Source organism: Fundulus heteroclitus, chromosome 22, assembly GCF_011125445.2.
Source record: "Fundulus heteroclitus isolate FHET01 chromosome 22, MU-UCD_Fhet_4.1, whole genome shotgun sequence".
NCBI lineage: Eukaryota > Metazoa > Chordata > Actinopteri > Cyprinodontiformes > Fundulidae > Fundulus > Fundulus heteroclitus.
In genome coordinates, this window is record NC_046382.1 from 15,928,152 (window position 1) to 15,950,722 (window position 22,571).

The window sequence follows — 22,571 nt, forward strand, 5'->3', positions numbered from 1 at the left end:
TTCACAGAGGACATGGACCACGTCAAAAGACCAATACAGGATCTGCTTTTAGAGAAATGTCCACACACGCTCTCTTTCCTTGTCACTAATTAAGAGACACAGGGACTACTTGTCTGAAAGGTGCATAGAGTATTGAGCTAAATGGGCTATTTGTCATTTTTGAGGTCAGGCTGCAATACATTTATACTTGTAGCTATGGGAGTTCACCGACATAGTCATGAGCTCCACCAGAGAGAATCTGAGACAAATGTTTGTTCAAGATTGAATGTTAAAGTCTGCCTTTTTATTATATTTTATCAAAATAAGGTTTGTTGACTTGCGCCAGTTCTCCAAAACCATTTTATTCTACATACATGAGTGAATTTAGTGTCCCTAAACCATTTCTGTACTGATTTGGGCATATGTTTTGGTTCCTCATTCTGTTAAAAGACCCAGTGATCTCCCACTTTCCTAAAGATTTGTATTGAAGATCAGGTTGTACTTTAATAAAATCATTTATGCAATCCACCTTTACATGTTTCCCAGCACCTTTGAAACTGACAGGCCCATGGTATCACAGATCCTGCGCTACGCTTAACCGTGGGAATTATGTGTTTCCCCATTTTTTTCATCCTTTGCTTTACACCAGACCAGCGGCATCTCTGGCATGATAAATTACCATATTTTTGGACTATAAGGCACACTTAAAATCCTCATAAATCGCTGATGCGCCTTATAATCTGGTGCACCTTATGTATGGTTACCGTACTCGTTGTGCTTACTGACCGATTTCATGTGGTACAATGGGCTCAAAAATGTGTTAAGCAAAAAAGCTGCTCCGCTCAATGGAGCGGTAAGTTAACATAAACCAACACACTAGAAATGCCATTTTAAATAAGCTACAGTAAATGTAATTGTAAAATACAAATAAAGGCTCTCTCATAATGTTAATTTATTGAACAGAAAACTTTCACCAGACATGTGCCAAAGTGCTGAGCATGAAGAGAACATAAAAAAGAAAACATACAGAGGAATGCACATTGCAGTGGAATAGTAGCAGTAGGTCAAGATAAATTGGACGACCAACTTAATCTAATGATGTTTCAGTGAACTACAACAGTTTGAATTGTACATTAACATTTAAAGGCAACTCTGAACAAACAGGTTTAGATTTTATTGATTTAATTCAGCTGAAGAACATTTTGGCACATCCATGCATTGATTTCTTCTAACCATTTATTCAGCACTAGAATGGGTTCATAGTCTTCTGGTGACATGGTGATGTAGAGCTGTGCGTGGCATCACAGAGGATCCTACGACAAAGGAGAGGAACGGTCAGTTTAAATAAAGGAGAAGACAGAGAGGAGGGCAGGTGAAAGTAAATAACTGGACAAACGACAGGTGTAAGATATGACAGGAAGAAAACACAAGGAAGAAGAATCAGAAACACAAGACAAATAACTAAAGAGAAATTAATCAAAATTTTACCCAATCAAACATAAAACACCTAAGGCTCATCACACCGTGACTTTTCCCGTTTCACCGTCTGTTTTTCTGTCAGGGCTCCTAGTCCTGTTCTCCTTATGCTCGCCTGTGAGTTTGTACTTAATTATCAAGTCTTCACCATGTTCAGCCAACGTCAGCCAAGGCAACAATTATTTTGTTAAAAATTAAATATTTTTAATGTCACTTTTTTCCTGGAAAAGAAAAAATCTGAGGTTCTCAGTAATCAGATTTTTCTAAAGGTTTATGTGTAAGATTAGCCTATTATTATTATTATAACGGTAATCATCATCATTATTACTATTATAATTAATAACATTTTATTATGTGAGGAGGGAGCTGTCAGTTACCGTCCCCATGTTCTAGAATTAGATCTAGAATTAAATTTCTTATAAAAAATAAGTGAATGTTTCATTGATCATAAGGAAAATCAAACCTTTTATGTTAATTTAGAAAACTGTGCTTTAAGTGACAGTTGTTCATTTCTTTCTTTATATATATTTAATAACATAAATGGATGCTCCATGGGTGAAGAATAAAATAATTCATGTTGCACAACTTGTGAAACAAAGGTAGACCTTTGGTTTATGCAGTGACCGTGCTGTTTTCTATTTTCCTTTCACTGTAAAAAACTCCATGGCTAAGTAGATTTGTATCTTTGCATGATTCTTAAGATTTGGTTTTCCCAACCAGCAGAGCCTTTTAAAAAAAAAACACCTTACATTATTTGTCCTAACAGTGGATACTATTTTTATTAGAAAAGCCCTTTACTCTTGTTTAAAATGGCGTATAATAAACCCTACAGGTAAAACATGAATGGTGTAGTATGCATATGAAATGAAGTGGAAACCAAAGGTAATGTAGCTTGGGTCTGTGGCTCACAATCTCTGGCTCTGAACCACATGCAAACATTTATTTGGGCACTCTGGCCTGTTTGCCGTTTCTGCTCCTGATTCTGTTTGTCTAAGTGGTAACTTATGCAAGCACATTACACTGAGGGAATAGTATTAGACTTTACCAGACGTGACCCCAGGCAGGCAGGTATCAACAGATATACCAGGTCAGTAAAAAACTCTATTTCAATACATTTTATTGGGACTTTTAAGAGATTTGAAGCATGGAACCCTTCCTGTGTTGCTCACTGTGTGAAAGTCTCTGCTTTCACCAAGGATTGCACTCAAAATCATCACCTGCAGCAAAGTGGAGAGAGAAAGAAGAGCTCTTAGCATCGGCCTCTTTTGCTGATTGAATTATTTGTGCGCTGACACGGTAACTCTCCTCGGGGCTCGTGGAAATCAACATGTTGGGTGACCTTTCACATCTTAGGAGGTGCAGCTGCAGCTCTGCCTGAAACTCTTAATGGAAACAAAGCCGTCCGCCGTCATGGTGTAGTGTGATGCATAGAGGCCTTTGTCAAAGGTGAAAAGGTACAAACAAACATGGGAGAGAGGGTCTCAGCTGTCCCAAAGCCCCAGACGTCCTACTGATGAGCTGACCTGTGCTGACAGGAGGTCAGGGGCATGCCTCGTTATCCTCTCCCACAGTCCTGGTGGATTAGTACTGGATTGCTACTGTGACCTAATTTCCCTTCAGTTATAAAGTAATCTATCTGTCTCCATGCATCTTCGGTGTGAAGAAAAGTCTCCCCACATCATGATGCTGACATCTCCATGTTTTGGCGTGGAGAAGCTGTGTTCAGGGCAACGAGGCCACATGGTTGCTGTGTTCTCTTACGTGGTTTGTAGCACAGTAGAAGACTTCATGCGGCATTTCGTATTTCGTATTGCACCGTTGGTTTGTGGAGGGGAGCTGTCATGTTCATCAATTCTCTAAACCTGAGCTGTAGATTTCTGCAGCACCTCCAGAGTTACCCACGGACCTTATCACGGTTTGGTGCGGCTGAATTAGAACAACTCTGCAACGGTATGTGGGCCAAAATTCCTCCATCGCACTGGAAAAGACTCACTGTGAGTTATCGCAGGTTGAATGCAGCTGTTATTGCTGTGGTTGGCGCAACCTGCTTTTAGGTTTAAGGGGCATTCAAGTTTTTCTCCACAGGGTCATGTAGGTTAATAAAAACCTTCATTCACAAACTGCATTTTGTGTTTCCTTGTGCTGTATTTGACTTATATTTAAATTACTTTGTTTTTCTGAAACACTTAAGTGTGACAAACATGAAAAAAAAGCAGAAATCAATAAGGGGGCAAACACTTTTTGATACCATTGAATACTTATTAAAATACACAGATTCTACTTACAAATGAGGAGACTTTTGAACACAAGTGGTTGCACTGAGTTTCATTTAAGGGTATCAAAGTAAAGAACGCCTTAAATGTTCCTTATCAAGTAGGAGATGATATTTATGGGATATTTTTTCAGTATTTCTATCACCTCTGACCATTGTTACTTACCTCAGTCCGTATATAGCCTCCAGATCTTGAGCTGAATGTTGAAACTTGAGCTTCTTCATTCATCATGCAGCAGCACCCTGAGGAGATTCACCGTGTTTTGGACCAAACACAACTGCTGAAAAATGTCTGCCCTGAAGGCTGTGACACATCTTTTCTTAAACAGGATGAAACCTTGCTCAAATTCTTGACCTACGATCCAGGGTGAGGCCAGATGTTTCCTTCTTCTTAAAAGCTTTTACGTTAATAGAGTTTTCACCAAAATAATTACAGTGAACGGAAATAAAACTGTCAATTCTTGAATATAACAGATAATGACATAGTCCTAAAACGGCAACAGGTTTTTATTGGAAAAACGAGGCAATTATTCAAATCTGAAGCTGTAAAATCTACAGCCTCTGTGTGACATCATGGAAAACATGATGCATTTGGGTTCCTGTCTATTGATTTGACACAGCTCCAAAAATCCCTCGGGGGGTAAAAATTAGGTCATTTCACTGACAGGGTTAGAGTAAAGTTTTAAGAGTCAAAGAAGGGGACTAGGATTAATAGTACATTCAAACGTTGTGTTTACAGCCATGGGAATGGGCCTGGCTTGTAACAAATTACACGCAACTGCATAACATGCATAATCAGACTGTAAAACATTTATTAAAATCATTTGCATTGTTAGTTTAGTTTATTTGGACAATACAAACCAAATGCATCGTGTTAAGGTGTTGTTGCAAACATGCTCACTTTTTGGCCATGCATCACATGTCGAGCCAAGAAACTTCATTAAAGAAGTGCATCCCTTGGACTAATAAAATAATAAAATGGGCCACTGCACTTTTCCCTACTGGGGAGACCTGCATCTTTTTTGGGGTCAAAGAGAGACACCTGAGGGCTCTTTTCAGTGTTAATTTGTTTTTGTGCAGCAATCTGTAGCAGCGACTTGTTTTTATCCACTATGTTTTTTTTTTTTGTTTTTTTTTACTGTTTTCTAAACTAAATATTATTTTACTCCTTCTCATGTGGTTCATAAAAAGCATCAATGTTGTTTGTCCAATAACTCTCAAAATGCTGGTACCACCTCAGGTTCCTGTAGAAGCGCAAGAGTCCAAAAGTAAATTCCCTGAAAGTCTCAAGTTGTGGTTAGTTGGACGCCAAATACAGACTGTCAGGCAGGAGCTGCATGGGGAAATAAAAAATGTAATAGAAATAAAGGAAAAACTTACAAAAGGTAGACATGAGGAGAATGAGGCACGAAGCATGGGTCAAAACGAGGCATAGTCTTTGGATCAGTGAGGCATGAACAGACATGGAATATTCCAGTAGGGGGAAACAGGTGAGGACAATGCAGACGACTCTCCCTGTGGCTCTACGCTTATCCAGGAGTGAATGCTGCTTGTCGGGACTTTGATGCAATCAACTGGTTCCCTTATATAGAACATTTTTGACCAATCTGTATAATATGATGGAATTTGACTTTGTAAAGTGCCTTGAGATTACATGTTTCATGAATTGGCGCTATATAAATAAAATTGAATTGAATTGAATTGAATCAGATCCTGTGCTTAGGATTGTTGTTCTATTGCATGAACAGGTTTAGCGATACAGGCTGTGCGATAGAGCCTAATAAAAAATCTAAGATAATTTTATCCCCCCTTTCATTTCTTGAAAACAAATTAGAGAATTGTTTTAACTTGCTTTTATTTCAGTCATCTTGTCTGTAACCTTTGAAACATACTTGTAGAGCAAGATGGCCGGCCCTGCCATAGTAAACAATGAAAATATGAAGTGCCAGTGGTAATTCACAATGATCTAGACATACATCTAAGAAAAATCTTCACTTCACTTGTGTAGCTTCAAATTAACTTGTACCTCATCTAGTGATAAAAAAATCCTGTTTAGAGTATTTTGATAATATACTTTTCTATAATTAATCCCACTTTTTAAACTGACAGCGCAGGGTTTCTTGGAGTGCATTGACAAAAAAAACAACAACAACAAAATAACTAGATTTTCCGAAACTTAAATCTTCATAAATTGAGATTAAAATTAATCGATAAATTTGATTAATCGCCTAGCCCTGATAGGGGGACATAAATCTGTTCCAACATGTCTCCCATCAGTTCGTAGGAGGATTGACTTTTTCCAAACATGGTGCTGGGTAATGATTAATGCTTGTGATCCCAATAGACCAGTTCATTGTTATTGTTTTGATGCGGGTTTTTCGCGCATGCGCGCCGGACCGGTAGGCAAAAGACGAACACAATGGCGGACGCAAACAGAGAAACTCACGAGTTCTCCACGTATTTTTCTTCTTTAGATAACGTACTACAAGATCGTTTTAAGAGTAAGTTGATGGTTGATGGTATCAGATTGCCAGATCCACACAGCAAAAGCCTGAAGGGACGGAGCGAGTCTGTGAAATGCTGGCCAAGGGTTTCGTACCGCGACATACAGCTGCCTTATAAACACGGCAGGCCAGTACAGACGAGAGAGCATGAAAGCCATGAAACCACTGGACGGCTACAATTATTTTATATCAGGAAAAAGGCTCCAGCAACGCCCGCGACGCCATGAGGGATTAAGCGGTCAGAAAATGGATGGATGGATGTTCAGACATGTTTGTGCAACAGCACAAAGCGCCGTCGGACACAGACCGCGTCTCAGCAGAGGCCCGGTAGGTTAAAAAAAAACATTGTTCACTACGGATTATTTAGGTGTTTTTGTCTTGTTAAAATGGGTGGCGGTGTCGGCGACATTGCAGCGTAAACACAGAAGTACTAGCAGTAGCAGCTTACTGCTGCTAGCAGCTTACTTACTTACTGCAGTAAGTAAGCAGCAGTAAGTAAGCTGCTGCTAGCAGCAGCTTACTTACTGCTAGCAGCAGCAGCTGTAGCCGCTGCTGCGTAAACACTACTCGGGCCGGAGAAGCCGCTGCTGCTGCTTCAGACAATAGGGTAGTTCACGTGTGACGTCCCGCGTGACGTCAGCGCTACATCCGGGTCCCGCTGGTAGGCAGAAAACAGTACTGTTCTCGTCTACTACATGACAAAACGGGTGATTTAGAGTGTACTTTTAGTTCGTTTATTTTTGGAATCTAAGCAATGCCTACGACTTGTTGTGCTCCCGGTTGCACAGAGAGGCATTCCAAATCGTTGGATGTACGTTTCTGTCGTTTTCCAAAGGAGGAAGGACGAAGAAAGAAATGGATATTTTCAATGAAAAGAGCGCAGGCAGACACTCCCAATGGACTGGGGGGGCATCTTACTACGACAGAATTTGCAGTCTACACTTCATCTCCGGTAAATACAACTTAATTCTGCTTTAGTCATTGTTCTACTTAAATAGCGGCGGAGGGTACACAGATCGCTACACGGGCCGGAGAAGCGGTAGCAGCAGCAGCCAAGCAGCAGCGGCGGAGCAGGCAGCGGCTGCTCTGCCAGTTCACGGGCTGCGGCAGCAGCCAGCGGCTGCTGCGTAAACACTACACGGGCCGGGCCGGGGCCGCCGGCTACACGGGCCGGCGCCGCCGGCTAGACGGGCCGGGCCGGCGCCGCCGGCTACACGGGCCGGCGCCGCCGGCTACACGGGCCGGGCCGGCGCCGCCGGCTACACGGGCCGGCGCCCCGGCCCGGCTACACGGGCCGGGCCGGGGCGGCTAGCAGCAGCTAGCAGCAGGGGCAACAGCCGCTGCTGCTGCTATTACGCCCCGGTTCACGGGCGCTAGTATTTATGTGTTTACGCTGCAATGTCGCCGACACCGCCACCCATTTTAACAAGACAAAAACACCTAAATAATCCGTAGTGAAAATTTTTTTTTTTTAACCTACCGGGCCTCTGCTGAGACGCGGCCTGTGTCTGACGCCGCTTTGTGCTGTTGCACAAACATGTGTGAACAACATCCATCCATCCATCCATTTTCTGACCGATTAATCCCTCATGGCGTCGCGGGCGTTGCTGGAGCCTTTTTCCTGATATAAAATAATTGTAGCCGTCCAGTGGTTTCATGGCTTTCGTGCTCTCTGTCTGTACTGGCCTGCCATGTTTATAAGGCAGCTGTATATGTCATGGTACGGAGCGCTTGGCCAGCATTTCACAGACTCGCTTCGTCCCTTCAGGCTTTTGCTGTGTGGATCTGGCAATCTGATACCATCAACCATCAACTTACTCTTAAAACGATCTTTTAGTACGTTATCTAAAGAAGAAAAATACGCGGAGAACTCGTCAGTTTCTCTGTTTGCGTCCGCCATTGTGTTCGCCTTTTGCCTACCAGTCCGGCGCGCATGCGCGAAAAACCCGCCTCAAAACAATAACAATGAACTACCCTATGGCTGCTGCTGCTGTAGCAGCCGCTTCTGGGGCCCGTGTAGCGATCATCACCTCCCCTCCGCCGCTATTTAAGCAGAACAATGACTAAAGCAGAATAAAGTTGTATTTACCGGAGATGAAGTGTAGACTGCAAATTCTGTCGTAGTATGATCGCTCCCCCAGTCCATTGGGAGGGTCTGCCTGCGCTCTTTTCATTGAAAATATCCAATTCTTTCTTCTTTCCTCATCCTTCGGTAAACCACAAAAACGTACATCCAACGATTTGGAATGCCTCTGTGTGCAACCGGGAGCACAACAAGTCGTAGGCATTGCTTAGATTCCAAAAATAAACGAACTAAAAGTACGCTCTAAATCACCCGTTTTGTCATGTTGTAGACAAGAGCAGCTCTGTTTTTGCCTACCAGCGGGACCCGGATGTAGCGCCGACGTCACGCGGGACGTCACGCGTGAACTACCCTATATTCAGCCAAACAGAGTTACAATTTAAAAGGTTTATTGTGAGGGATGAATAGTGGTGGGTGAGGCAAGCAAACAGAACCAGACTTGACGTAGTTACTGTGATTAATTGAAATGTCACTTCCATGTCATCTGCACTTTTCTACCTGGATTTGATGATTGTAACTATCAACAGGAAGAACCTAGACCTGTGCAAACAAATGTATTCTTTGTTTTAATTATTATGAATTATTCATTTATTTGTTTATTTTTGTTTTGTTTTCCCTTTTTTGATTCCTTAGATAGGAAACTTTTTGACCAATCTGTATAATGTGATTGAATTTGACTTTGTAAAGTGCCTTGAGATGAGATGTGTTGTGAATTGGCGCTATATAAAAAATTTTTTATTGAACTGAATCTTCTAATTTTATTACTAATACAACCAGACAATCTAGAAGCAAAAATGTGATGTAATGTTCAGTTTGTTAAACCATAGAAAAAATTGGTTATGATCTGTGTGCAGCGCCATCTATTGGCTGGCTCAGGTTTTAAAAGAAAAAGGTGACTTTAAACTGTGCTGCTATTTCTAGAAGGCTTTGGAACTTGGCCTTTTTATCACCCCGAGTTAAAGGATGTGGTTCTGGCCTTCCACACCCGAAAGACTTAAGGGACTGACTTGTGCCTGCTGTTCAGCACTGACTGCTACTGTTTCACCAGCCAGCCGACCCAAAGCGTTGCTTCATTTTACCATGAAAATGTTATTTTTCTCTCTCATGGGAGGCTGGCAGCAAAGGTCAGTCTTCTATCCAATGGCAACATCTGTCTTTTATGAGGAAATTTATTTAAATTTTTCCCCAATGGTTATTTATACTGTGTTTCGCACAGTGAGTGTGTGTGCCTGCTAAACAATTGGTAATTGCTTGAAGATATCTAACTACGGTAACCTATACAGTGTATATGTAATAAAAGGTTAACTTTTGCAAACTTTTGCAAAGCTTGGACCAAAGAGAAGACTTACAGTGAGAAGTCTGCATACATTCTCATTCATGATGTATTTTAACCGTTCCTCTTCCTTTTGATCAAAAATCACAACTACAATGATTTTTAAAAGCTAGAATTGGCTGCATTTTAAGAAATCCACACATGCCCAACAGTTTACATACATCTTTACACATGCGGTCAATAATTTTAGGATACATTTCCTTTAGTAAGTTGACCTTTGACCACATGCTTTTTGTAGCAGTCAACAAGCTGCTGGCATAGTTCTGTTTGGACATTTGAGCACTATTGTTGGGTCGAGTTTATCTAAGTAAACATGGACTCGCCTTTAAAACACAGTCCATAATTTTTCAGCAGGCTTGAGGTAAGGGCGTTGGAGGCACCATTCTACAAACTTAATGTTTATGTGCTTTATCCATGGGAAAAACAGTTTTGGAGTTTGTCTGGGATCATTGTCCTTTCAGAACACCCAGTTGTGTCCATATTTCAACCAGCTAAATCAATTCAAGTTACATTAAGAGGAAAAAAAAAGTGGTACAGTTTTTAAGAACAGGTCAGGAACCATCACACCGCTGGTGCCGGGTATGTTCTGGGGAAGTACCTCATTACAAACCAGCTCTTCATACTCATTTCCTAACAGTACACAGTAAGTTCCAAGAAAAGTCCAGGTAAGTTCCTTTAAAGTTCTAGAAAAGTTCAGGAATAACTTATACAGTCTAGAAAGTACCAGGTAGGTTCCATTAAAGTTACAAAAAATACCTGGTAAGTTTCATGTAAGTTCACCATTACATGTCAGCTAATGATGCAGCCTGCTTCCCTAAAGCAGCGGCCCTCAAACTGGGGTCCCCGGACCCCGGGGGGTCCGCGAACCACAGGTTGGGGGTCTGTGAAACGCTTGTTATTGGGCCTGAGGAGGCACTGCTAAGGATGCGTCGGGGTTGAGCTGAGTAACACAATGGACAAATATTTAACTCCATCCACTTCATCAAGTAAGGTCAGCTGAAATAAGGAAGTATGACAACAGTTACATCGAGTTTGGCTTTATCGAGAATGAGGATCTAATCTCCTCCAAATCTCTAATATTACGTGTATTTATATATATTCTTAAAACATAAATAATTCCTAATGTATTTAACAGTACAAAAGGCTGTTTAAAAATACTATCAGCATGAGTAATCTAAAGGGGTCCTTGAAAATTTCTTACTGCTGTCAAGGGGTCCCTGGCCACGAAAAGTTTAAGAACCCCTGCCCTAAAGTACCTAGTGAGTCCCAGGGTACATCCTGGTAATTTCCAGGAACATTTCACGTATGTTCCATCAAAGTTCCATAGAACTTCCCAAAGTATCTGACAAGTTCCAAAAAGTACTCGTTGAGTCCTGAAAGTATCTAGTAAGTTCTGGGAAAGTTCACTGTCTCTTGTTTCAAGTCAACTCATAATATGGCTTGTATCCTAAAGAAAGATCCAGAAAAATTCTGTAGTAATTGATAAGCTCTAGAAAGTAGAATGTAAGTTTAAGGTACATTCCAGGTAAGTTTCATGAAAGCTCCAAATAGTACATGCTAAGTTCTGGAAGGTACTTGATAAGGAACAGGGGAGTACACAATGACAAGTCAGCTTAAAACACCTGGGAGGTTCCTAGTGATTTCCTGGAAGGTTCCAGGTAAGTTTGATGTTGGTTCTACGAATCTTCCACAAATGTTTTCAGAGGACCTGATAGTAAGTTCTGAAATGTACCTGGTGAGTTCTCAGGAAGTGTCCTATTACAGGTCAACTCATAATATGCTTGTTTCCTTAAAGCACCTATTAAGTTCCAGAAAAATTAAAGGTAAGTTCTACGAAAGCTCTACGCATGGTCCAGAAAAGTTCAGAAGTTAATACTAAGCTGAAAATGAACCCAAAACATTTCAGGGAGGTTCCATGCAAGTTCTCGAAAGTACCTGATATGTCCAGGGAAAGTACTCCATCACAAGCCAGCTCAAAATATGTCCCGTTTCCTAAAAGGCCGTAGTAGTTTCCAGGAAAGTTTCATAAAAGTTTTACAAATGTTCCATAAAACGTTTCTAAAGTGCGTAATAAGTTCCAGAAAGTACCTGAAAAATTCTGGGAAAGTTTGTGGAAAGTATCATCTCTGTTCTGGGATAGTATGGGCTTAAGTATGTAGGGTTAACAAGTGTCCTAGTCCATTATAATGTACCTTTTAGCTTAGAAGCTACTAAATACAAGCTTGTGTATTATTTACTTAAACTCCTGCTACTCGTATGTCCAACTAAAGTTGCAAAACATTAACATGGATGGAGCAAACTCTCCGTCATGCCAGCACATGAACCACTGGAGCCACACCCTTGCTTTTGACTTTTTCAGAAACTGGACTGGACATCAGCATATCTCTTAAATGTTCTCTCACCCAAATATCTAAACAAAACATTGCAAGATTTGGTTCATTCTCACAAAGTTTCACGTATAGTGCAGAGCAGTGACATTCTCATCAGTATTAGATGATGCTTAAAACAGATATTGGACAGTGGTGGACATGTTAAGACATGGGTTTGATGCTGGGAGGGGAAAGCAAGTGGTGCGCTGTCAGAGAAGGCTGCAGGCAGCCCTGCGGTGCATTCCTTCAGCCTGTGTGCATCCAACACACTTGATGAAAAGCGAAAGTCCACTGAGGACTGAGCTCTTTCATAATAGTAATTATTAGTCATAACTGCATGTCTTGCGGCTTTTCCTCCTCATTTTGTTGTCCCCTCTTTTCTGTTTGTTGCCCTTTGGAGGACATTTATTTGAGGACTGGAGTTATCACTGATCCAGGTTAGGGTCACTAAGGAACAGTCTCCATCTTACACAATTTGGTTAGTATAGATCAGTGGTTCTCAAATGCCCCCCTCCCCCATTCCAACAAAATGGGTAAAAAAATCTAACTTTTATTGTGTTCTGTTTTAATGTATTAAAGCTGTCTCTCTAAATGTTACGCCAAATCCCTTTTAAAATTTATAACATTCAAATACATTATATAAAAATGTTTTTTAACAACTAAAATTTTTCAACATTACCACAGTTTAACTATATAATATTAACAACAGTATAACAGGTGACTGTTATACAGGTATATCCAGGGTTAGTTAGTAAATAAACTAACTAGCCCTGGAATCTCATCATCTATAAAATTCAGACCCAAAATTTGGTAAAGATAATATCAACCATCGATATTGAATACTAAATATTGTCACATTTAGAAGGATTTAAGTTGCCTGTATTTCTGTTAAATAAGCTGCAAGTAAGATATTTACTGTAGAATCAACCTAAATCATTCTCATTTTTCAGGATGGAAGTAAGACTCCATATATAAAAAAAAAAGGTCCTCTCCATCAACAATGAATTGAGTCAAGATTTTCTCCTTTCAAACCTGAAGGTACGGTGCAGAATGCCTTCAGTTCAGAGTGTAGTCCGTGTTTACTTCCTGGTTCCTGAGCCAATCATGTGAAAATACCCCAGAGTTCCCAAAACAGAGTGCAACATTTGATATTTTATTTTGGCAAAAGAGCAGCAGCCTGCTAACATGAAAGCCAGTAAGAGAAGCGGACCAGAAATAGAACAGAACACAACATCATATACCTGTCCTGTGTAAATAAAAATTAAGTGCCGTTTACAGCAACAACTGACCTTTGAGTGAATGGCTGTCTATATTAAAGGCATTGTGTTGTTCAGATTTGAACCACTATGTGCCATTACTGCCTATAGCTCCTTTAATTATGATGATTTTCCACTTAGAAAACATGGTAATTGAGAGCAGAATATTACATCACAACAATCAAAAATGATATTGTTGATGCCGAAATGTGGGCTTAATCAAATATGTGTTTGAATCAAATCAATTCAGCTTTTTTTTTTTTTTTTTTTTTAACGGTGGCATGGCATCTCAAGGCATATTACATAGTCAATTTAATAAAATCATACAGATCGGTCCAACGTTTCCCATTCAAGGAAACCCACCAAATTGCATTGAATCATTGGTGTCTGCATTAAGTTGTTGCTTTTGCAACAATCCCTCATACCGAGCATGCATGTAGCGACAGTGGAGAGGAAAACTCCCATTTAACAGGAAGAAACCTCCAGCAGAACCAGGCTCAGTGTGAGCCTGGTTCTTCTGCCACGACTGACTGGGTGTTTAATAACTGCTTAAAGGCTGTTATTTTAAAAAAGGTACTTTTAATCTGAAAAACACACCTCATCAGAAGACGTTTTCAAATTTATTGACTATGCTCATAACAGCTCAGGTTAACAGTTACATTTCTTTAAAGCATTTATTTTGCAAAAACAAATAACTTACCTAAATGTAACATTTGATAGGTGGCTTTGCACTGCTGTGGGTTTTAAACGGTTGCATAATTATCACTTTTTATTCTGGATTTATGCAGTCTTAGCTCCTCTAGAAGCAGAGTTCAAACAGAAGCAGACACATTGTGTTCCTCACTGGATCAGGAGGTGACAGGGTCGGCCGTGGAGGAGACTATACATCGCGTGTGTGCTTTGGTCCAGCAGCGCTCAGTTTGTTAGGATTAACATGTCCAGATGTTACCGTAAGTCAGCCGTTGTTTATGATTATCACTTCAGGAAGGATTTTTTGTTTGTTTGGTAGTATCCAAACATTTGCTAAGTAACTAAACAAAATGCTCTACTTTTTGCAGATGGATTTGGAAGCAACAGTGCAAACAGCAGGCCCGGTGTTATTTAACAAACATGAATAAAAAGGCAATTAAATAAAAAAAAACAGCAAAATTGCACCATAAAGATGATTGAACTCTATTTTTCTGCTTGTCAAAACAACATCAAGGTGCTACTATCTTCCTGAAGCAAGTGAGTCCTGATCACAGAGCATACACAGCTGCTCTTATCCAAACAATCTTTTACATGGTAGACCAGCTTTGTGTGGATCAAATGTGAGCCTTTTGAAGATGATTTGCTTGGGCAGGTATTGAGGGAGTTAAACTCACACATTCCTGCTTTGGCGTTAGCAGTACACCCAAAACAACAAGGCTGTTTGAAGAGTTGCATGTTGGCTTAAAAACACAGTGTACCTCCCCCACATTCCTATCAGAAACACAAAGCTTATTCAGTCAATTTAGGATGGGGCATGCAAAAACAACTTGAGTGAAATAAACACAATTTGACCAAAAACGTCCAAATGGAATAACCTGAATATTTGTTCAATCAAGATTGCCTCAACATCTCAGGTTGGTGTCCTTTTGTGCATTTCGGGACATTAAAGTCTCTGTAAGATGTCCTGGTGAAATTTGCCTACTGAGAGACTCGGTTTCATCAGGATGTTTCAAAGCAGGATGCCTTGGCCATCTGCCCAGAAACAGTGCTTCATCTCTTTCATCTCTTTGTTTCCTGCAGCATCTCACAGCCATACTTACATAAGACATACTGCTGTAGTTTCAGGACATTCCCCATAGGGTATACTTCACTTTGTTTTTGTTTTTTATAATTTAGTAAATGGAATACTTATTCATGTAAACGTAGATTTCTGGCACCAACAGTGTGATGAAGACTGACAGCAATGGCTTCTGTCTTTTTGCCCAGACTTTAAGATGTTGCTTTCTGGGAGCACTCTGTCCAGGACTCAGTCCCAGACTGTCAACATAAGCTGTAAAACAGAGGCATTCTCATCCAAAACAGAGGTTCTTGTGCTGCAATTTGCTTTGGCAGAGGAACAGAGATGTTGAGTTGCAATGGGAGTGGCGTTTTGGAGATCTGTCAAATAGCGATACTAGAACACAAGACAGCAGGGATGTCCAAAGCGAGGCCCGGGGACCATTTCAGCCGTCGACTAATTTTGTGCGGCTCCCGACTGCAATTCCAGAAGGATGCAAATTTGACCCTCCGCCACAGGTGGTTGATGCAGAGGGAGACTATTTATTATTAATTAGGCAAAAGCTGCATTTATTCATTTTTGTTAAACTTGGCTAAATACACCATGTGTTCTTAAAGAAAGAATGAGCCAAATTTGTTTTTATTGCTGAGAATGGACTAACTTTTTTTATATATATATTTTCAATCAAGCGCTAAAGAATTTGCAAACTGAATAACTTTTTTTTTTTTTAAGGCAAACATGCAAAACCCTTTTTAAGTTTTGGATCTACGATGATTTACTCACGCCTTACCTAAATAAATTCAGACGACTTTATTTGTTAAAATATTGCATACTTAGTTTATCATTGAGCAATTTTAAACAGTGCTTTTTGATTATATTTTTTTGGCCCATTAGTACTTTTGATTTGACATTTTTAGCTCATGTGAGAAAAATAAAATTGGACACCACCAAACAGGCGTTGGAGGGTGACCGCCGCTCACTGTGGATGTCCAGTGCTTAACAGAAACCCTGAGCTACCCCTTATCTAATATTTTAACACCAAGGAAACAGACTTTCTGATTTATTATATTCTTGCATTACAGTTTTCCAGACTTTCTGAAAGTCTGTATTTTAATAAATTATTGTTGTGGCTGAATCACAGAAATGTATTAAAAAACTACACACTACTTTTTGATCCTCCCTTGGTCTACTGGTATTTGATTCCTGCTGTGCTCAACATCCAGACTTCAGATATTTTATTTGTTTATTTTGTTTATTTGCTGTATCCCCTTCTCCACCCTTAAAATGTGATGTTGTGTTTGGCTTCAGAGCCCGTATGATATTTTATAAGGATTTTGTTATTTTGGTCACACTTTGACAAATTTGTTGGTACTCCAGGTAAAAGGCAAAGTGCTATGATATTTATATATTTTATTGCAGCAACCTTTAAGTATATTTGTTTAGAGGGAGAACAGCAACGACGAAGCATGTTGACGAGTACGTCATATGCTTCATTGATCTGATTGGTTTATTTGGCCCGTCTATCACCAACATAGGCCAATCAGCTAACCAGTATTTTCGCCCCTTCCCAAAATTACTTCAACGGAAGGTTTCCAGATGGATATGCGGAGCAAATCTATCTGGCGGCGTCAGGTTAGAAAATAATCCCCTGTTCACAAAATAATTTTAACAAAATTGCCTGAGACACAATTATTGGTATCACTGCTGTCAATATGTTATGCAATCCCCTTTTAAAGAATAGGACAGAACTTAAACTTTCACTATATCATTTCACCATTTTGGATCTTACCAATTTAGGGATATTTGACCATTCTTGTTATTTTTTTTTTTGTTTTAGCTGGACCCAAATGCTGGCTAAACTAGAAGCAGAAAGATGAGATGAATAGTTTGCAGTAATAAAATAAACCGTTTAACAGAATACAGAGTGGAAAAATGAAAGAACTTAACAGAGTGAGAACCACTCAGCTTAAATAAAGAGGCTGGGGAGGAGAAATTACAAGCCTACCAGAAGGGCAATCAGAGGAGATGTGGAGCAGCTGTGCCAGAAGGAAAGCAGGGAAGCTGAGGGCGAGAGACTAATTACCACAAAATTAGCTGAGCTGATGCAACAAGAAACTATCAACGAAGGGGAAAAGATAAACACAAAGGTAAAAGAAATAAATCGAATAACACAAACACTTGAACTAGTATGGCAAGACCTAAATGAACATAAATAAAAAACAACATACTGAAAAGAAGATCTATAAACCCAAACCCACCTAGAAATTGTCACAATTCCTCTTTTCATCATATCACTGGATCATCCAGAGTCCTTTATAGCTCTGCATGGGTTTTTCTATAGTATTTGGTTCTGGGGACTGAGCCGATTTTCCATTGGTTTAGACATTTCTGTGTTGATTTGGCCCAATGTTTTGGATCATTATCCTGCTAAACAAATCCAGTGATAATTTCCCGTTTTCTAGCAGATGTTTTTCCACACATTCATCCAATCCAGCCTGGATTGTTTGTTGTAGAAAAGTTAAATGTTAGCCTCATCTGAGCAAACTACATGTTTGCAGTTGAAGTTAGAGTTGAGCAAACTCTAAAGAAAAGACATTTTTCTTGCATGTCTGCCAGAAACTAGGTAGCCTGTAATGGTTGTTACAGAGACTTGGTGACTCAAAGATGCCACTGTTTGTTGCAGTTCTCTAACTGCGATCTTTGTGATTTATTTAGACAATCAAACAACTCGGTCATCCAGCCTTGTGGTCCATTTTGTACCGCTGGAAAACAGAAATATATGGATCACTAATTACAGGTCCCAAGGAACGCAAGTAAAAATTAAAAAGGGTCAATTGTATCTCCACCTAATAAATGTTCCTAAATTAAAGGTTGAATTTCTCTCAGTTTTGCAGTGTGAGACTACACAACTGTAATAAAACGACTTTCTCAAGCTTTTTTAGACATCTTCACTAGCAGGGACAAGATATTTGTCTGTGTCTGTGTTGTACCTAGCCTTTACTTATATTTTATCCTATTTTAAGCATTTGTTTTGATGTTCAGAGCTCAAGTCCATGCCTGCTGTTTTCAATGTGCTTTATATCTGAATTTGGCTTCCCTATCACAAATAATTATGTTAAGAAAAGGAAGAAGAATGAGAGAGGACTTTAAAATGCCTAAGAAGTCCATCTACTTTGAAACGGGATGTGTTTAGCACAGGGTGAAGAGATACACGTACAATTACAGTCAAAACAACGTTCCTCGGCTCATGTTACATAGACATTCAAAGCTCTGTGCCACTGAGCTTATAAAAAGACGTAAAGTTTTATTCATAGACATACACAGGGTGTTAAAACATGAGGTAAGTGCAATTTTGGTGCATAAATCTGCAAATAATTATCACCTCCAGGTCTGTGATGAATCCAAACATCTGCTTGTAGCATATGCATATAGGAGTTGCACAGTGACAGCCATTAAAGCATAGGGAATGCATTTAACAGGATGAATGCTATTTTCATACATGTGAAATAAGCATTTTTTTTTTTTTTTTTTGTATAAAAGGTTTTCTGGCATCGATTTGAACCCTCTCTCGACCTGCTTGCATCCTGCTGGTGTCTTTTGACATAATGCGGAGGAGGGGATTAGGTTACTGCTGATCAATAAAAGCCCTGCTGTGATTCAAAAGCTTCGTTTTATGAGCCATATGCCACTAAAAACCTCAAAAGGATGAACAAATTTATTGAATCTATTCCAAACTCTCAACCCAGATGTATGGGTTCACTAAATTCTATGGAGTGTAACATTTCTGTTTAAATGAAAGCTATCTGTGTTTTCTATAGCAGGAATTCAAAGTAGGAAAAAAAAGGAGCGTTCCACTGTATGGTTTCGCTTTAGTATTTCGGTCGGTCGTCTACAGCTGGGTGTTGAAACGTTGAAGTGAGTCACCATAAGGTCTGCTATGTTGTCCAGCTGGTCAGGGACGCTCTCTTTTAAGTGAGAGCAAGCCTCTGGAGTAAACCTTTGCATGCGTGAACTGACGATTATTCCATTTTCCAATCCCCATGTTTTCTTCTAATCCATCATTTTCTGCACATTATGCACATTAATCACATTTATGACCTGTCCACATGACTTTTACATATTTACAGACAGCCTGTGTGTTCCCTAGAGCAGGAGTCGGCAACCTGTGTGCAAGCTCTCTGGACCTTTCACCGTGGCTGATTATAAGTTTGACTAAAAAATATCATAAACCTATATAAAATTTAGCTGTAATAACAAATTGTTTTTTTTTTCTCATTTTTTAATGAAATAATTACATTTATTTCCACAACAGAATGGCAATAAATGTACCAGTAATCATTTATTTAGATCTATTTTCCTTATCATTAGATTGTGAACTGTGTATTTTTTACTGAATTTTCCACAAATATGAGCATCCCATAGAAGATTATTATTTTAAAACCTAAAAATAGAAATAAAATGGAGCTTCTTTTAAACTGACAACCAATACAGATATTTTTTAAGTTAAAATGTGTAATTCTTCAAAAGCTGGGGTAACGTTTGGGGCTCTAAATGAATTTTATTTGTCTGAAATGATACTGGGAAAGAGGAGCTGCCGGTCACTTTTAACATCCAGAACACTTCTAATGCTCTAATATTAATGTAATAATTGCAGCTGCATGATGGTTATACAATTTATTTGCTGTAAAAATGTTGCTGTGGGATTTTATTTTCACATACAAGCTTTTTCTAACTCGGACAGCAAATATCCTACAGCTTGTTTATCATGCAAAAAGCTCTCAGAGCCAGGTAAACAGAAAAAAAAAGGTGACGACTAAACCTCAACCCAAGAGTCTTCATTCCTGTCTGGTGTTATGAAAGAAGCTCTTCAGTCATGACATGCTTAAAAAAAAAAAAAAAAAAAAAAAAACACTATCCAATATCTGTCCCCTGAGGGAAAGCGAGTAGGTGTGGTTACACCGCTGAGAGAGAGAGAGAGAGCGTTTTGCAGGTTGATCTCATTTAAAAGGTCAACAAACTCCATGAATTAGACGAAAATGTTGTACTTACAAAGATTTACAAAAGGTAATGAAGCAGTAACTGGGATTCATGAGAGAAGAAGACTGAAAGGTAAGTTTTGAGGAAACTAAGAATGAACCCAAATCTTGTGAAAGTTGTCACACATCCACCCCCCGAACTGTTTGCCTGTTCTGTCACATTGCAACCAAAGATTTCAGTGCATTCTATGTGCATAATCGTTAGGTGGAAGGAAAATCATACATAGCTTTTAAAATGTTTTAGAAATGTTTGATTTTTAGGCCTTCCTCTTCTCATAAACTTGTAAGACAGTTTGCTTCTTGCGACTCTGCAGTGGATCTGCCCTGAACGGCTGAAACTGAGGGTTTTTCATGCAGCCGCGGTGGACAAAGAACCAAAACTACAGTATGTCAGGGTATGCATCTGTCAAGAGCAACAAGGTATGCAGGTCGATTTGCGTTTAACTGAGTTACTCGCCTGAAATAACATCAAGCTGGATGAAAACACCACTGGTACTAAAAAATGTAAATTAAAATCAGCTAAAGTCCAAATCCAGGTGCTCGCAGCATTTAGCAAGTCCAAAATGTTGCACAGCTTATAAAATCAAAACAGTTTATTTATGTAGTGCCAGTACAGAGTCAGTTCAATCAAATCATCCGGATTGGTCAAAGGTTTCCTATGTAAGGTGGACATCTGGAATAATCAAAGCAGCAGTACTGTCCAGTCCCTCTGACCAGAGGGGACTTCCCACCAGCTGCACTTTTCTAGCGCCTTTAAGTACATTTCCTACACTGGATCCTCGAAATATCAAAAAAGCTCCTATGTGATTTAAAAAAAAATGTCTGCATAGATTTTTTTGGGGGAAAAAATAAAAACTCTAAACAAGATTGACCATTTTTAAGTGGTTTAATTGTTGTATAGTCCATCCATCCAGTCAGCGAGTGGCTATACCTGCTTATCCTTTATCACTGAGAACAAATCAAAACTAATCTCCTGTCAATTCTCTAGGGGCCGCTTTCTTTTTGTTTCTCTTGACTGAAGCAAAACAATAACGTACCGGACCTCGACTGAACGAACAGCATGTAAGCATCAGTTTTATAGTGTTGCTACATTCTAGATTGGATTTTGGTCTCTGCACTTTGACTAGGCCTTTCTATCGCACAAACACGCTTTAAACTTTATGACTGTGTTCCTTTGGTTGGATCAGAAGGGGAATCGGGTCGGAAAGTGGATCCCTGCGCTAGACATCTGGCCATTATTGCTAACCTGAGCTGTGGGTCTCAGCAGCTCCTCCAGAGGTACCATGGGCTTCTTCTCTGATTATCCCAAGTCAGTTTAGGTGGGTGGCCGTGTCTTGATAGGTGTGACGTAGCGCCATGCTTTTTGCATTTTTAGTTGACCGTTCAATGGGTGCTCTGTGATGATTTTGTCATAACCTAAGATGTCCAGAGTTTATTTCAGACCTGTCTGGTGTGTTCCTGGGTCTTGTTGATGCTGATTTCTCTCTAATCTTCTCCAACGAACCTCTGAGGCCTTCACAGAACAGCTGGATTAATTCAGAGATTACCCTATTTAGGACACACACAGATGTGTGCGAAGTAGGCGAGTTCTGAAGGCTGCTGCACTGGATTTTACTTAAAAACACCAGAGTAAAGGGGGGTTTTACACATTTAACCCGCACTTTTCAGAAATAAATATGAATCTTTTTCCTTCTGCTTCACAATTACATGCTTCCTAGCAATTGTCTTTTCCATAAATAAACACACCAATATTGCTGGTTCAGCTAAATGTGGGAAAAGCTGAATATTACTGAAATGTAGTAGTAGTAGTAGTAGTAGTAGTTACCATAAAGTAGCTCTGGTACCCAGCATGTGGGAACTCATGTCTGAAGCTGTTCTCAAGTCACAGCATTTGATGGTGGACAGTTTTGCAGCTGGATAATGAAAGGTCACTGGAGCACCTCCTGTAGAAGGACGTGCGTGAAGGACCTGATAATTTAGCCAAGGTATCATTCAGTTTCACCAAACCAGGCGGTAAATAAACTCTCCTTTTACTGAAAGTATTTAGGTAACTTGAATGCATCTGGGGATGTTTGCTGAGTGTCAGTAGCATCTAAAATTTACAATCTGGGCTTACAAAGGAGTCTTACCAGATGGAAGAAGAGCTGCAGCACCATCTACCTACGAGAAATGATCACTCCTTCCTCTGTTTACCCAGGAAATGGAAAAGCTTTTAACTTGAAGTTAGAATTTCCCTGTAATCCTGCCAGTAATCTGCAATTTTAGTACAACTTTTTATTACTGATTAAATTTATACAGAATATGATTTGAATATTAATTTTTTTTTCTTCTGCAGACATATAGAAAGAAAATGTGATGCATTATCTTGTTCTATGATACAAACTTTTGGGAATTGCTTTAAGTTCTTTATTTTTAGATCTGCGTCAGAATATAAGCAATAGTACATATTAAATGAATTAACTATTTCCCTGTACATAGAACGGTTTACCAAATGACTAATTTGTAGGCCCAGTACA